The sequence below is a fragment of the Equus asinus genome, chromosome 1 (genome assembly GCF_041296235.1).
Source record: "Equus asinus isolate D_3611 breed Donkey chromosome 1, EquAss-T2T_v2, whole genome shotgun sequence".
NCBI classification, from domain to species: Eukaryota; Metazoa; Chordata; class Mammalia; order Perissodactyla; family Equidae; genus Equus; species Equus asinus.
In genome coordinates, this window is record NC_091790.1 from 177,248,456 (window position 1) to 177,267,403 (window position 18,948).

Below are 18,948 nucleotides of genomic sequence, written 5' to 3' on the forward strand. Positions count from 1 at the left end.
GCGTTGGAAGAAATCACTGATTTTCGAGATGGAAATAGTTCTTGTAATGTTTATGGGGAAAAAATAATGCTGTTCTGCATGTGAAGTTTCTTCTTTTAGTTCCATTTCAGTGAAGGATTCCAAGAAGAGATACAGAAACTGGCCAAAACTTGTGTTACCTAGTAGGAGTTATTTCAAAGCCCTAATGCTTTGGCATGGATGGGGGCACTAATATAGTAATAAGGTTAAGAGCCTAGAGAGATGATCAGGGTTAGGACCTTATTAAATATTATCTTATAGGCTCCTTAATTTGAGCAAATACTTGAAAGAATCATCAGGATCCAAAATTTTTCTCTCTGAATTTTCATCGTATAGAAAGAAACGAAAACTGTCATCAAATCACTGGCTAGGATTATTGTATTTAAAATTAGCAAACATAACTGAATAAGTTCATATGGGCTGATAACTTCAAAAACATGTAGATAACTTCAAAAACATGTGTCTAAGTGCAAAATGATACTACAGCAGATTCTACCATTTTGACTGAATCAAGGAGTAATTGCTCTGCAAATGCTACTGTAGTTTTCTTTTTTTAAAATGTTTAAAGTTCAAATGATTTTGATTGCTCTTGGAAACTAAGGCATTTTGATAGATCGCTTCAGCTTAAAGAGATGAACCAGAAGTTGTCAGAAACCCCAAAGACCTTACTAAAGACAGCAGGATACTGCCAGTCCCGACGAACTAGATTTTGTGTTTGGCACGGCTTCCAAGGTTCCATACTGTCAGAGCCTTTTATCATGTTTTTATTGCTGCAGTAACTGCTATTATCAACTTCCCTATTTCTTTTATGAGTCAGTCACCTGGTGTAACGGGCTGTAGAACTCATTTTTTTCTAACTGATATAGACCTTGCATTTCTCCTAAAATGGTGCTTCATTTGTTTTCTTTATGTTCGTGGAAATATAAAGAATTTGTTTTATGGCTCTATTAAATGTCTGGTCTCTATGCTTTACCACACTCAATACACAATCAAAATACTAATTCTTAAAACTTTCAAAAGTATTTACAATTTGTAAGTCTAGTTGCAATGTCAATGGAGATAATTGCTTAAATCCAATGTTGGTTCTTACTATTAAGTAAGAGCAAATTTAAAGCAGTCATTTTTAGAGAAAATAGTATAAAGATTCCAACAAGGTCATCAAATTTGGTAGACTAGGTTTTGAATTTGATTTATGCTGACTGGCTTTTTCTCCCAAGTCCATAGCACTCTCTGCAAAGAACTGTTTTCATTTCGTTTTTCAAAGTTTTGTTGCCCAAACTGTCATGTAATGTATCTGGGGAAAAGATTGCATTCTAGGTTAGGTCGTGAGGAGACATTTAATACTTCTGACCAAAATATTTTTTTAGGAAGTTTATGTGTAGCATCATATTATTATTTTTGTTACATGAAAAAGTAGTTCCTATAAAATTCACTAAAATGTTTAGTTTTTTTAAAAACAAAGTAATTACAATTGATTATTGGTACCTCAGAATTCAGAAGGAACATAGTCTCATAAATATAAAATGTTTTCAATTGATTCTCAACTATGTAGTGACTTTTCTTATTTCATGGTTGGTTGGTAAAATATATCAATTTGATGCAGCTTTTAGTGCTAAGCTAACGAGTTAATGGTGATAGTATGTGAAATTTATTTATATATTTTGTTCAATTGTGCTTCCATTTTTTAATAATAAAATCTGTTCAAAAAATGTAGATTAATGTCTCAGTATATGGCATAAAGGTCAACATTTTAACTTTCTTTACAGTCTAAAATTTAATTTTTATTTGGTCTATAATTTGGATGCTTTTAAAATTAAATCATGAATTTGGTTATTAAAAAAAATTATAAGAACATTAAAATAAATGGGCGTATGTGGTAACATGTGATCAGTTGTATATCCACTAATCTCCACTTAGACATAAGAGGTGGTTTGGTCTCCAGTAGGTCGTCTTACATTAATAGCTGATGATCTTGAGTTTCAGAATTCTTGACATCTCTTTGCAGTAAATACACAGAAGTGAGCGAATGGTACAAAATGCCAACTCTGAAGCAAACATGGCTTAGGTTAATCCATTAGGGCCATCACAATCAGAACAGGGTGAAAGGGGGGCTACCACATACGACTTCACCACAGGAGAGAGCACCTCCCCACACTGGGTACTGGGATGGATAAAAATTATGAGCACCTTCTCCAGCTGGCTTTGACAGAATTTGGACATCTCTTCAGCCCTCTTTTTAATGTGCAAGCCACTTTGAAGAGTCTCCTTCTTAAGGAAAAAATAAATAATAATTTTCAAACTTTATTGGACCAAAAATTATAACCTAGATCAACCAAATAGCAGCTGAATGTGCCTTTAATGATACCTTCTTATTTACTATCAGGAAAAACAGAAAATGACCTCTAACCATCAATGTAGTATATCCTCTGGAGAACTTGAAGGAGCAACCCATTTTTCACATAATGGTTTTTCACTCATAGAATTATTCACCTACCATAACATTTCCTGTTTGTCTTCACCTTTGCCTTTGAATGGAACTTCCGCAGTATTTTCTGTGTACGTTTAATGTGTAATACAAGATACACTTTAAAACTTACATTTTTACGTTCCCCTTCTTGCCTTAATTACATGTAACGTGAAGCTTATGTTTTAATGGGCATGAGCTTTCCAGTTTTACAGTATCATAAAAAGAGTTTATGAGCCTTTTGTTAAAAATCAGTGCCTATGTCATTGGCAGGGCACGAAATTATTTGCAGCTACTTCTTCTACTTATAAGATAAAATTTGGTCTGAATTAAGAATAGTACAGGGGGAAATTGAAACAGTGCCTTTGTAGCCTAAAATGAGTTTAGTCATCAAATGGCACAGATTTGGGTTCATCAGTTTCCACCACATGTGCGTACCCCCTGGGGAAAACCTGGTCTCTGTTCATACTTGTCTCTAAAGAGTCCCCATTTCAATGTTCACATTAGTTATGCAAAACCAATGGCATGTTTTTAAAAGGGTGTGGATGCAACCTTAGCACAAGTTATTCCTGCCAAAGACAGGAATAATTTCAATAGGATGGAGTTTCCAGGGCCATGTTATTGGTAAACACCGGAACTCTGTCTTCGCCACCTGTCTTATAAATAAATTGATATCTTCCATGAATTATTTATGGATTCTGAGATAAGGCTGATACAGACATTGTATCTCAGGTTCCTATTTCCCAGAAGAATGAGTGGTCTCAAGTGGGTGATTGGCCAGAGTGGTGTTTTTCTGTTTCCTCGGGTCATCATCAGTCTTTGAAGTACTGAGTTTCTGGAAGTCAATTTCTCTTCCGGTGGCAGCCTTGCTGGGTAGCATCTTCAGTAGAGTGTTATCAAATACAGTGAAAATAAATGCCTCCCTTCACCACTGAGCACTGACTTGTTATGTTGCCTCTGCAACCTTGAAAGCCAAAACTGTGAGGCCAAAACCAAGCCCTCCCTGGTTTGCATCTAGGCAGAGAGTGTGTCCAATAAGGGACTAAGAAACAGGAATTCCAGATTATTTTAAACAAAAACTCATACTGAATAAATATGCATACACATAGGTGTGTGTAAATATATGTGTTTGTGCATATACACGCACACACAAAATGAAACTGATAATCGAGAAGTACCGAATAATCTTATGTCCACTGTATTCGGTTCTTTAAAACGTTCCTTATTTTTCTTAACTGTAGCAATGTATAAAACCTTTAGAATAACAGCTGTCTATCTCTGGATGCCTTAGCCAGGTGCTCGTCTCGACATGTGGGGAACGTTGTTGGAGGTCTCTGCCAAGCAGAGCTGGGAGGGATGTGCTGCGGGATGTGTCTGGCAGATGCCTGTCTTTGGAGGTGACAAATGACCAAACTGCCAGAAATCATCAGAATGAGAAGATGCTGGAAAAAGTTTGACTGCAGAGTCATGAGGGCTCCCATTATTAAAACTACAAAGAGACCTTGGGGAAAGCAAGGATAGGGCAGCGCTGTGCCCTACTAAAAACAAATGGATCCAAGGGGTTGTGGGAATAACTCTTAGAAGGGATTGCTGTCACATGCCCTGTCTCTTTGCCCTCCTCTCCCCTTCACAGCTTTCTTGAGTGGCTCTGATCTCACAGAGCTTTCCCATTGGAAATGCTGACATGCATGAGGAGTGAGAAGGCAGTGGCAGCATAATGGAACGCTGCAAACTGTGGCAGAGGGTGCCATTGGGTGGAAGGCTCTTGGCAAGATCACAATTCTACAGCTCATTAGGTTAAAACACACTGTAGCCCCCAAATCAAACTTTTGTTCAGCCTCCACCTCCTTAACTGGATTTATTTCCCCTTCTTGTTATTTCCACAATTCCTGTGTCCATCTCTGGCATTGCACTACCACATTATATAATAATTATCTATAATCACCTATTTATATCCTACCCTACTAGCCTTAGCCTCTCAAGGCCTAGAATCGACTCATTTATCTTTCCACCATACAGTGTCTAACTGAGGGTAGGAGCTCAGCAAATATTTTTGCCCAAAATTCCTTTCTCTGTCTACCACTTCTCAGCTGTAGATGCCATCTCCTCTAGGAATCTTTCTCTGATTCCCCAAATACCGGTCAAAGTGTCCTTTCTCTGTGCTCCCTTAGCACTCTCTACTTACCCCTATGCCAGCCTTTATCTTTCTTTGTTTAATGAATTGTACCCCCTGGAATGTCAAGTCTGTGAGGAAGGGAATTTTTTGTTTGTTTGGTTGTGTTTATTTATTATTTATTTTCAATGATTTTATTGAGATACAGTTTACACTGTTCACTCATTTAAAGTCTGAGTTTAGAACTCATCTAAAGTCTAGTTATTTAAAGTCTACAATTCAATGCTTGTTAGTATATTTACATAGGCTTGCGACCATCACCATAATCTAACTTTAGAAGATTTTTGTCACCCCAAAAGAAGCATGGCAGTGACTCTCCACCCTTCCCCTCCTCCATCCCCAAGCCTTAGAGGACTACTGCATCTACTTTCTGTTTCTATAGATTTACTTATCCTGAACATTTCATACAAATAGGGTCACACAATACGTGGTCTTTTGTGGTTGGATTCTTTCACTTGGTATTTTAATCTTCGCATTCTCAGTTTAGAAAGAAATTGCCTAGCCAAGAAAAGACACTCAGTGAATTTTTATAAAATGAAAAAATAAATGTACTAACGAACTCTCACATATTCTGGAGTTAGAAATTATGCTCAAAATAGAACTTGTCTAAGAGGCTTTGACAAAGCATTGTGTCAGAGATAGCATTATCGCTTCCTAAAACCCTCTCTAGAAAGTGCCAATTATTTGTTTATTCCCATTGTGCCCTGAGGACTGCGATGAGGCATAAAAGAGGTAGCTGGAGAAGCCACATTCGGAAGCTGCCTGCCTGGGCTCTGGGGAGGCTGTCTGGTGCTTGGGGAGCTGTGGACACCAGATGCAGGGCCCTAAGCCTTGCAGTCCACACAGGTCTACGGCCCAGGCTGTACCCCACTCATTGCTCATCTCAGCAGTAGCTGATGCTCTCTCTGCCTTGCCGCTATCAAAACTGAAAAGAGTGTGATGAAGGCATGCCCAGGTTTAATGAATCACCAGGCCTTGTACCGCAAGCCCTCACGATGGTACCAAAGGTTTTTGTTTTTGTTTTTGTTGTTGTTTTAAAGATTGGGACCTGAGCTAAGAACTGTTGACAATCTTTTTTTTCTTTGGTGCCAAAGTTTTAAGAGAGAGCAACATGAGACATTTTTAGTTGTGGAATTTCAGATAAGAGCGATCCAGAAATGGGGCTGTTGGAGGAAGCAGGGAACATCACACAGCTTATCCCAAAGATTCTGCCATTCCCAAGAACAGACAAGACGGGAGAGAAGCTACAGTGATGGCTCCATCTAGAGCTGTCCGCTAACTGGATCCTAGGGTGTGTGGGAAGATGTCCACACAGGCCCTGCCCTTCAATGGGGCATGACTTCTGATCTGTAGATATATTCTGTTAACTTTCTTTTTTCTACTGTACTATTGTCAAATGCAATATTAATGTAGCATCAAAATTCATCATTTTTATGTCATGTCTTCCTTCAATTTTATATATAATAAGTGCATACAGATGCAAATCATGTTTAAATGGAAGGACATAATAGTTAAAAGAAGTATTGGTCATATTGTACTAATTTTGCAAACAGCTGTTTCAAGTTAACATATGTGTATTCCCAGCCTTGTGTATATGAGATACAAGTTAATGTCAACAGTACATTAACAATGCAACTGAATTTAATTATGGAATTGAAAATGCTACGGGTAGAGGGATCACATTTTCACTGAAAAGCATAGGTAGAGAGACATCTGTTTCTGGTGAGTTTCAAAGAGGTACTTGCATCTTTTACACTCACCGATTCCATAATTTTTTGCAACAGTGGATTAACTAAATGATTGCCCTGCACATTTTTTCCTAAAACAAAATAGTAGATATATTCTTCAGCAGTTTAATTTTGCAAGTGATATTCTAGATGCCTTTTAAATATGAATCTGGGAAGTGTGAAAAGGACTACAAACCTTGAGAAAGATACTCTTACTTTTGCATAAAGTTGTGTCTGGAATTAAGAGCAAAAAGAAAGCTTCCTTGCTTTGTTACCAGATGGCTCCCTACTGTGTTCGTAATTCTTTATTTTACTAGATTCTTCTGTTTGAAATCCTTTCAATTAGTGAAATCACTTACATTAACCTCCAGGGTCTCTTAAGATGCTAATATCTTTGGAAGGTTGCGGCTTTTAGACATCTGCAGTATGAGTGAATTTAATCACATTATTTTTCTCCCAACAGCCAGCAAGATTCTATGCACTGAGTAAATTAGGGGGTGGGGCATAATTTTGAAGGGAATCCTGTATGAAGATTTCTCTGGGAGAAGAGAGACCCTGAGAAGCAGAGGGGCATTGGTTGCCGATGGGCCACCATGACCGAGGGCCGTGCTGTGCCAAGTTTACCTCTAAAAGCTGACCTTTAGAATCACTTACAGTTGAGCAGTGGACTTGGAAGATGGTATCCCTGAGGAATTGCTAAGGAATTCGGGTTACTCACCTAGAGAGGTGAAGACTTCAGAGATGATCTGACTGGGCTATTCCCATTACCCACTGTTTTGCATCTTACTAATTCAGCTTAGTCAGAAGCTCTAATGAACACCACATTTCTGCCCCCTCTGTCTCTCCATTTGCTGGTTTCCACCACTGCCCAGAGCAACAAAAGACTGTGCTTTATTGCACTGCCCTTTCAAGCAGGAGTCCTCTGTGTCTGAAAGCAGGCCACTTAAAGGGTTGCCAAGGATGTACAGCATCGTTAAAGTGGAGACACTCAGTCATCTGCTTAACTGTCGATGGAAATAAAAAGTTTATATTCATCCTCTGCTGCTGAGAGGATTTGGATAAGCTGGCTGTGATGCCAGCTATCTCAAGGACTGCCAGGATCAATTTGGCTGCTCTGGTGGGCTGAGTGTCCTAAGCGTTTTATCCATTCTCATGGCTTTGTGCAGGTGCATTTTTCAAAAAGAAAAGGAGTTATTCAGTCACGTGTGTAACAATGGTCCTCTCCTTCTAGAGCCTCTAAACAAACCATTACAGATCATTTGTATGAGAAGAAAAGTTCATCAGGCTTCTAAGATATGAATGGTCCCTGAAAAGTTAGGAGGATTGAAGAACACTGTGGTGAAATTCTACGTTTTAAAAGATTTTAAAACTTTGACTAGATATGCCCATCATCTCTGGCCTCCAGAGAGGTAAGATAATTCAGTGGCCTGAGGGTAAACTACACATTCTCTAACCTTCCGTTCTTTTCAATTCAAATAAAAAGCACAACTGTTACCTAAACAGTGTGCTGTACCCTGTAGAGTCTATTTCTGGGCGGAACTAAAAGATGACCGCTGGCAAAAGGTTTCTTGGGGGTAGCAGGATTCAAACACTTAAATCACCAATTCTTATAGTTCCAGAAACATCAGCTTTTCGGGAGAGGGAGGTGGCTGGAACATCAGTTGGGAAGGTAAGCCAATTTTGTCATTTTGTCCATCAGGTTACAAGAAGGAAAGAAAAGCAAAAGGAGGAAGCAACAGAACATGAGAATAAGGAAAGAGAAGGAATGAGAGCAAGAGAAATTAGGGGAGAAAGACAGAGAAGGTTTCGAAACCCTAAGAAATGGTGACAGAAGTCATTTGGTGTCATGATTATTAGTCAGCCAGAATGGTCTACAAACGCAACAAGCAAATCTTAGAGGATATGCCACAAACAGGCAACATAGATTCCAGTTGAAAACTGAAATTTTCAGTTATCCAGATGCGTATTTGGTTTTACAGCCGTTAACTGCCATCGCTGATTCTTAATGAGAGAGAGAATAATCGTAGTTGCAAAAGGAAAATGTCTCATTTTATACTAACTAATCTGATTAGTGGCACTTTTGAAGAGGAGCTTTTCTTAGCTTAGACTTCAGAATCATAAGAGTTTTTTGTTTTAGGAATAAACCTAACCACTGAAACTCACTAGTTAATTGTATTTCTCACGTTTCCCAGTAATAAAAGTTGCCCTCGATTCTGATTCAGTTGTTCCCAGTGTAGCAACTTAACCCTTTAAGTTATAATCTATTTCAGTGAGGACCATATTAAATTTTCAGCACAAGTCTGGTCATACTAAAAGAAAACATACACACACACAGACTATATTTGGACAGTGAATGCTAAGACCTCTCAAGTCCTTTCCTCTACTAAAGAACATTAGCTGATATCATCAAGATTGGAGACTAGAATATTCTTCTCTGGGGAATTTGACCAGCCTAAGGGACAAGACATGAATATACTGGTATTGAAGATTCACCAATAAAATGACCCATCAAGAGCTCCCTAAAATAAAATCCAAAGTCAGTAAGTCCTACACACACGCTTAGAACTTCTAGTTGGCTTTTAAGAATTCCACTTACAATCATGAGCAACAACAAAGGACTACCAGACATCTGAAGCAAGCTGCTAAAATGACAGAGCCGAAACAAACAGAATAAAACAACTTAGAAGAAGCAGGGGGAAGAAAATTGCAAAGAAATATCATTAATGTACTATGTTCGACAGAATAATGACCTCCCCAAATATGTCCACATCTAAGCTGGTTTTCCAGGGCTGTCATAACAAAGTACCACAAACAGGTGGTTTAAAACAACAGAAATTTATTCTCTCACAGTTCTGGGGACCAGAAATCCGAAAAAAGGTGCCCACAGGGCTGCACTCCCTCTGGAGTCTCCAGGGGATAATACTTCCTCGGCTCTTCCAGCTTCTGGTGGTTCCTGACATGCCTTGCGACATTGATCCGATATCTGCCTCAGGCTCACGTGGGATATCTGCCTCAGGCTCACACGGCCTTCTCCTCTTTCCTGTATCTGTGTCTCTTCCTTTTCTCTCTCTCTTAGGTTCTCTTGTCATTGGATTTAGGACCCACTCAGATAGTCCAGGAAGATCTCATTTAAGATTCTTGATTTAATTACATCTGCAAAGAAAGAAAATTTGAAAAAATCCAAATAAGATTACATTCATAGGTTCTGGTTATTAGAATGCAGACATATCTTTTTGGGGGCCCACCACTCAACCCACTACAATGTCTTAACCCCTGGAACCTATGAATATGTTATCTCACATAACAAAAGGGATTTTGCAGGTGTGATTAAGTTAAGATGGGGAGATTTTCCTGCATTCTCCACGTGGTCCTAATATAATCACAAGGGTCCTTATAAGGGGGAGGCAGGAGGATGGCAGTCAATGAAGATATGACAATAGAAGCAGAAGGAGGTCAGAGTGATGTGAGGAAGGCAACTATGAGCCAAGAATGCAGGCAACCTCTAGAAACTGGAATTGGCAAGCAAACAGATTTTCCCCCAGGACCTCCAGAAGCAACCCAGCCGTGCTGATCCATTGTAGACCTCTGACCACCAGAACTTTAACATAATAAATGTGCATTATTTTAAGCCACTAAAATTGTGAGAATTTTTTACGGCAGTAATAGAAAACTAATACATATATTCAAAATGATGAGAAGATATCACACCCTTGAAATTACAATAGGATGCTATTTAATTTTAAAAAGGGACCTGCAGAGAACATAAAAAAGAACTCTTGGATCATACACACACACATGCACACATATATACATAACCACACATACACATGTATACTAGCAGAAATGAAAAAAGCAGTAGAAACCAAGAAAGATGTAATTGAAAAAAATCTCACAGAAATTGGAAAAAACAGATACGGAAAATAGGACAGAACACTTACAAAAGTTATAGAATCAGAGTGTTCATCTAACATTCACAAAATAGGGGTTCTAAAAAGAAGAAACAAAGTAGAGGAGAGAAAATCAACAATGAAATAATTTGAAAACTTTTTTTCTACAAGTGAAAAACTTGAGTTTTCATATTGAGGTGACTTACTGAATATCTAGACCAATTGATGAAAATATACCCACATCATCATGAAATTTCCAAACATTATGGAGACAGAGAAGATTCTAACAGGTAACAGAGAAAAACGTCAATTCATATACAAAGGATCTGGAGTTGAAACATATTCATATGTTTTGATAGCAACAATCAAAACTAAAAACAATAGAATGTCTTCAAAATTCTGAAAGAAAATTATTCCTAACCTAGAATTCAATGCCTGGCCAAACTATCAGGATTGGATAAAGCTGTTTTAAGACAGGCAAATTCTCATAAATTTTATCTCACATACACTCTTCTTTGGGAAGCTACAGGAGTATGTGCTCCACTAGAACACGGCACTAAACCAAAACTGAGAAATATATGACTCAGAAAATGAGGTTTTTATATAGACACAAGAAAAATGTGATCTCTGGGATTAATGGTGAAGCAGATCCCAGATGACACTTGGGCAACAGATGTGGAAGCAACTGTTCCAGACTTGAACAGGTCAGAGGACACTGGGAGACTCTGCATCAAAAAGATGATATTGATAGAACTTCTGATTCATCTGAGGACATTTAGCAACTGGTAAGGATTGGGGTTGAATAAGCACAAAGAAACCAGACAATGGGGAAAAAAGGCAAGTGTGGAAAAGGAAAATAATCTTAATATACTATACAGCTTAGCATGAATAACATAATGTGCCATAATAATATAAAAACTGACTGTTGATCTAACCACAATCTTGACATATCCATATCAGGAATATAAAGAATATGAAGTATCCTTCACACGTGCTGCAGTACACGTGAGTGGGGGGGGGGGGTGCGTAAAACAGGGCAAATCCCCAGCTTCCACAGTGGAAAGCCACAGACAATACCTAAAATTTCAAAAATTAAGAAGTAACAGTACAAGTATAATATTTAGCAAACTGGTAGAGAATACCAAACGAATTCAGCCAAAAGAGCTGCAAGTTAGTACTTCTGGGGAGGGGTAAATGGCAAGTGAAGAAGTGGAAAACTGCTGTTTTTCATTACAAGACTTAGACAATTGTCTAATTACTGCATATATAAGATTTTTTAAAACCTAGGATATTGTGAGAACCTCAGTGGGATGATCATTTTATTTAGGTTGTTTTGCAAAGTTCCGTTGGTTCACTGTTGTACTCCTTTGATTAGATTACTGAACGGTAGAGTTTAAATATTAGGAAAGGAGGCGCAGAAAAGATTCCAAGACTTGCTGAGGGCTACTGCATAAAACTAAGCCACAAAGATAAACACTGCCGCACGAGTTTAATCTTTCTAAGTGGTTTTTCTGTTTTCTCCAGCTGTGAAATATATTTATGACTTTCAACTCCTTTTTTTTGGTTCGTTTTCTGAATTCCAAGACACACCTTAAAGCAAGCAATTAACAAAAATAACCCTCCATCAAAAGTGTTATCAAATGACTTAAATTATACTGAAAAAATTTAGCGTATTTCTTTATATGCAATCAAAAGCAGCTATAACATGTTTTGTCTAGTCTGAAAATTTAGGCAATTGGTCAAAAAATAATTATGCATATTAAATGAATCAAAATGTTTCTTCTGCATTTTTATTAGCATCTATATACATCAATATTACAATATATTTCTCAAATTTAGCCTACTGATTTTAAGCCATCTGTTGATTATCTATCTTGTGATTTCTCCTCATCCACCTTTCTAACCTCGTATTAGTTACTCAAGGCCACCCAGCATGCTTCTGGGCCACTTGCCTGAGATGACAATGCGTGAGGGATCCTGAATTACTTTTAATGTTACCAAAGAAAACCACAAGCAGAAAAATAAACCTAATAATGTCTTGTAAGGTTTAAAAAGTAGAGGAGGACTTTACTGAGGGACATTATGATTTTTGGTGAAACCATCCCTCTGCTCCTCTGGGTTAATCTGTACAATCCAGGGTGGCTGATAAGAAGACACCACTCTGCGGACCACGACTTCCAAGTGCGGAAGTGGATGGTGCTCAGTGAGCACTGATGTGCCCTATGCAAAACCCTCCCCACGCCTACACCTCACGGCTTCCGTGAAGGTTCTTAATCTGCCTGCGCATCTATTTTGAGGGCTTGCAACACTACATTTTACAGTAAATGGCAGGACTGATCAACTTGCTTTCTCTGCCCAAGGAAGGAAGGACTTCCGTCAACATTTCTGTACTCTCATTTTTTTTTCTATGGTGAGGAAATTTGTACCCTATTTCCCTCCTCATTGTTTGCTCCCCTCTTCTGGAGAAAGAGTGGCCAGTCAGTTGGTCTCCATCAGCTGTGGGTGCTTCAAAAGTAGGGTTACACTCGGTAAGTAAACTGATCCTCATAAACCTTTCTGACAAATCTGTAGCTGTGCCATGTGCTCCTTCCCTCTTCATAGACCTGGACATCCTCAAGTAGAGTGAGCTCACTTCACTTCTGGTTGCCTCACCCCAGCCTCTTCTCTCAGGTCCAGCTTCTCAGCCTGAGACTGGGTGGATATATTGGATCAACCTCACTTTGTCAGCCTTGCTGTCTTCAATTGAGGGGGAAGGAATAGGAAACTTCGCTTTGCATAATCCAGCTCTACCAGGAAGCCTTACACTTCATAAAGCTGATACTTTGCCCAAACTGGTTCAGTTCTCTCTGTGCATGCTTTATCCATCAGAACCCCTGGGGCAAGGAGGGGAGAGGAGTATGAAGGGTAAAATTCCAGAACCGAGCCCCACCCTGGACTGCCAACAATTACTATAAGATTAAGATATGCTAAGGGCCAAATCAGTTCCTGAAGGAAAACTCCTTCCAGGCGAAGCCTGCCATAACTCAGTTAACCCATAAGGCAAATATTAGTTCTCTCCCCAAAACAGCATTAAAAAGTGGCTCCACTGAATTTGTCTGGTGCTGGTTTCATGAGTGTGCCCTGGGGATTCCAGACAATACGCTGGTGCTAAAGTAGCAACTGGAATCTTTTACGCAGTCAGCCGGACCCAGGCTCTGTTCTGGCATGTGGCCCGGTATATCAATATTGTGGTTTTCAGCCCATTTTGGAAGCTGCTTCACTAAGCCATGTGATAACCCCAAAAGTTGGTCTGGCACCAGAAGACTTCATCAGATTGCGAACTTGAGAGCCCTCGAGTCGGCTGTTTTTGTATTGATGCCTCCCTTCCCGTAATCATTAACAGAAGGTGAGAGGGCTGCAGTTGGAACATGCCTCACACCTAGTACGTAGTTTGTGTTTATGTCTCTGAACCCTCGTAAATCTCCTGGGCTCTGAGCACTTGCCTACTCAAATAAAAGCATTCTCCGGAGGAAACTCCAGTAAGAGTTTGAGTTATTAGCCTGGCTCAACAAACTTACCTGGAAGGAGCACATGGCACAGCTACAGATTTGTCAGAAAGATTTATGAGGATCAGTTTATTTACCGAGTGTAACCCTAGCAGAAACCGAAGCTGTGAATACTCTAGACATAGCCGTCTGGTGGTCCCCTTGGAACTTGTGCAAATCATGTGGCACATACAAATGCAATGTACTAGGTACAAGTCATGGCAAATTTCCAATTGAAAAGTGGGAAATTAGTAGATTATGTCAATGCTGACAGCTCTCAACTTAATGCTCACTGATTCCACTGTTATGAGAGGTTACTTATCTTTAAAACAACAACGACACAACCGTTATTGAATGCCTACTACTCACTCAGCCTTGTTGTAGGCAAAGGGGATTGCAAAGAAATTACTCATACTCTTTGATTTGAAGACATTTATAATCTAATTAGTGAGTTGCAATTAAGGCACATAAAACTATCAGAGAGCAAAAGTAAATCAAGTGATAAATTTTCTGATCGGTCCCTCAGATGATGTAGGAGTTGGGCAGAGAGAGACATCTTGTATGGTTAACTGTGGAAGGCTTCCTGAAGTGGTATGACCTAAAGGAAGGGTAGGTGGGTTAAGTGAAAAGGAAAGAAGAAAAAATTCTAGGCATGGGCGCAGTGTTTCTCAGGAAATTGAAATAGAAACATGCAGGCTCTGCTTATGGAGAAGGGAAGAAAAAGTTGAGCTGCCGAGGGAGAACAAGTATGAGGAAATAGAGTGAATTTAATCAGAAATGACTGCTATGGACAAATCCTCAATGAAGGATTTTAGAAGTCACACCAATGGGTTTAAAACTTAGGAGTAAATAAGAAATCACTAAGGATGTCAGTCAGAAAAGTGAAAAAATTAAGGTCAAGTTTAAATGTGATTCACCTCCATATGAAGATTGAGACGTGAGTAAACACCAAATGATATTTGTTACCTGGCCAGACTGAAACTCCACCGTGACACACTACCCACTCATAATGAGGACAGTAGCCAATGGTTCAACATCTGAACGACAACTTTGAACACAAAAACAGTCTCAGCATTTGCTGATTTTTGATGGGCATTTTGTTGGCAGAGGGATATGTATTACATCATAACAATTAAGTGTAGTTATGTGGACCAGCAGTTAGAATCAGACAGACACAGTCAAGTCTTTCTAAATGACTTTTGCCTCTAAGTTTTCTCCCGTAAAATGTGAGATTGTTTGATTTTAGTAAAAAAAGAAGGAAAGAGAAAATTTCTTTTTTCCATTATAGACACCCCAGTGATCACTCCATAAATAGTACTCTAAAAAATGTAAATGCAAGATTTTTGACATAGTTTTCTTGATAACTTATTAAAGTTGATAATAGCTCATTAATTGAGTTGTTTTGTTTTACAATATTCAGGAAAACTTTTTGAAAAGGGATTTTGAGAGATTCAACACTCTCCACGAGTTTCAGTTTTGTGTGTTTTGCTCGCCTGTGCCCTCGGGCAACAGTGACCACTCTTGTTTGTCAAGGGTTGTTTTCACTTTTATTCCCCCATTCCAAAAAGATTGCATAATCTGTACAAATACCATTCAAGATAAGCCCCCTTCTATTAACACTTTATGAGGCTTCTTCAATCTTAATTTCTAGGACAAGCAGACAAACAAATTTTGCTTTCGTAGTTGTGGAAATTTAAAAAACAAGACACCATCCTTTTCCCACTCCTGCTCTTTCTCCTGGTTCTGTCACTGGTGTCTCCTCTGCTGCTCCAACTCGGTCATTCCTACAGGCTTTTCTGGCCACCAAAGGATAGCAGGACATCCAGAATGCCATTCTCCGCCCCCGCCTGAGAGCCAGTGGTCACAAGCCTGTGCTTTGTTCCACCCTGGTAGCATCCAGGTGGAATTTAAAATAGAATGGATGGGGACCCAGTTATGTAAAAAGTCACCTCTGGTCTTCTGTTGTATCATGGGAGTTAAGACCAGCTGGGGTGCTTCTGGTATCAGTTTCCAGTACATAAGTCTCTGTGATCTGCAGCAGAAATTCTTACAACAGGGCCCTTAGAAGTCTCGTCCTCTGATGGACTGCCAGAGGCGGACTCCAAGGCATATCTGGGAAGGCAGACTTTTTTGCTGAGTTTCCCAGGGACTGAGAGAAAACTACCAGAAGGAACAGGCTCTCCTGGGGTCTACGGCTAATAATTACAACTGTCCCGGGTGGGAGGTGGGATTTATTGCTGGCCACCTACTTATTTGGTTCAGTTGGCTGAGCTGGTCAGAGATGACCAGAGACAGAGATTCAGTCCCTCAGGAGAGCTCCTTTGAGTGAAATAAAAACGCCGAAAATCTGGTCCTCCCTGGCCTTAATCTCCTTTTCCAGATTATAGCTCAAAACACCTTACTCCCTGCTAGGAAAACGAGTTCAAATACATGCCCTCCTTGTGGAATCAAGAAGCTACAGATGCTTCAGTAACCTGTGCAAACTTGAAGCCATGTGGTGCTTTTCTTAACAGCATTAATTGAATTTTAGGTACCTGGGATCATGAGATGACAAAACATCAGCTCCCACTTATGAACAATTAATGATACGAAATTTACAACATTGTATAGATAGGGGCACCTGAAGCTTTAGAATAATATGTGATAACACAGTAAGCACCAGGTCATAATCTATTGGCCAGTCAACATTTTGTCCTCTCTCCAAATTACAGCATCAAAAATAATAAATAGGAAATGAGGTTCCTGTTGGCTGCTAAAGAAATAAACAATTTGAAATGTGTAATTGTGCATATGTTTGGATTACCCATCATTGACTTTATTCACAACTCTAAATAGAGAGCATAATCCCCACTAATGATAGCAGAGATGAACCACTTTATATTAAGAAATATAAATTAGATTACAGAAGAGCTCCTCCCTTTCATATTCCAGGATAAATAAAATATCTGTAACTTCTTCTATCTTCTAAATAAAATTTCATATGATCTGAAAAGATTATATTTTAAAGTTCAACCATTTAAAAAGATTTCTGCAATTAAAATAATTCATTTTGACTGAAACCCAGAAGCAAAAGTGAAGCTGAAGATACAAGATGGGGGTCAAAAAACTCTAGCTTGGGCCACCTAGGAACTGGGCCCCTCTCTCAGATAGATAAGCTCTTGTCGATGGCTAAGGTTTCCTCCTCCTAGGAGTGGAAATCCACTAGCAAATGCAGTTTCTCCCCACCCCACCCCACCACTACATACCACCACCTACAACCACACACAACATCTCCTTCCCTCCAATCCTATGGGAACTCCAGTAAGAGATTCAGATCTGAAATAGAGCTTTTGACAATTTTACAGGTGAGAAAATTGAGGCTCAAAGTTGAAATGAACTGCCCAAGACCAGAACCTGTTGACGGGAGCCCAGTCACCCAGCTTAGCTCAGTGTTCTTTCCACTGCTCCTCCAAGCCCACAAAAAACAGACAGCAAAGAGGGGGGCAAGGGAAGGGCACTCATGCAGACCACCATCTGCCTCACCTCAGGGAGACCTCCTCAGGAGACCCACCCATTGTCATTTTTGTCTTCAAAGAACAGAACAACCCTTTTGACGAAGAGATCTGTGAACTGTGATATAAAGAACCATGAGATACAAAGAGAAATTTAGACCCTGAGGCCCAGTAACCTAGGATTTGGTCAGAAAAAAAAAATGTGGTTTTTAATTAGGTTATACTGCAGTATGTTGTGGTAGAACAAATAAGGCCTCTAAAATAAGATTGATTTTTGACTCTACTACTCACTAGCTGAGTGACCTTAAGCAAGCTTCTTAATCTCTCCGAATTCATTTCCTTATCTACAAAACGAGTATCAATTTTGGGGGATTGAAATTTTGTGTGGAGAAAGAGAGAGAGAGGAGAGAGGCAGAGAGAGAATAAGAGTGAGAACTGGGGGCACAGAGGAGGGTCTCAGTGCGTGAAAGTTCACAATGTCTGACACAAAATATCCTTATTGAGCTGCATCAACTCCTGGAAATAAGACTCCTTTGTTTAGAGATCTGGTCAGAATGACCCCTCAGGGCTAAGACCATACAAAAGAGGTACATGACTACTCAGGCCCTGAAATTATGTCTTCGATTAGAAAATGGTTGACCCAGTGGTCTTAGACTCTAAGAATAGGATTTTCTGGGTGTTCCTCTAAAGGCTTTATCTGGATGCCTGGCCAGGGCTGGATCTCTAGAGTAATAAAGAAAGTGACATTCAGAGGACTCCCTCTTGCAAACTAGATTATGAATCCTCCTATGTGTGTTCATGGCACACTACACTTCCCCCATTTGTCGCACTGTATTGTAATTGCCTGCTGACTTGTCTGTCTTGCCAACTAGACTGGGAACTCCACTGCCATTTCAGTTCAGTGCTATCCCCACTTTTCAACCCTCAATAGAGGCTCAATATATATCTTTAAGTAAAAAATATCCAAAAACTTCCTTAAAACATCTACCACCATTGGCCCTAAAATCAGTGTAAAGTATTAATGTTTTCCACATCCCCAATCCTGAAATTGCTTTCTCCCCACTCCCTGCTTTCCCTGAAAAGGAAATCACTTCTCTAGTTTCAACATTTAGGCCACTTAGGTATCTGCTCAGGCTGTTCCTCATCATGTTAATCCATTCGATAAACTGCGTTCAAAACCAGGATCTCACGTACTGGGCCCAATGGCGGGGGTACCACAATGAATGCTCCATGATCCCTCCTGGAGAGGCTCACAGAATAAAGTGAGTTTGGATGAAGGCTCTGAGTTTCAGAGAGGCCACTAGCCATTAGCCAAAATATTTCTGGATCAGTAACTACACCCTATCATCAACTTGACTCTTTAAAAATTACAATGTGGCTTTAGGATCTGGTACATAGTGTTCACTCAATAAATATTTGTTGGATAAGAGAATGAATGGGATAGGATGGGAAGTTCAGTGAGATTTTAGTGCTCTGGGCTGATATAGGAGATATGCAGCAAATAAAATCCTTTATTCAAGCATAAAGCAAGTAAAGCAAATCTTTTACTTGAGCAAGTCTAGATTTTGGCACCCACTAAACAGGTAGGTCCACTCTAGAGTTTACTAACATTTCAGAAGTCCTCTGAGGAGCAGGTTGATGCCTCTCAGAAACGTTTCCTGTCA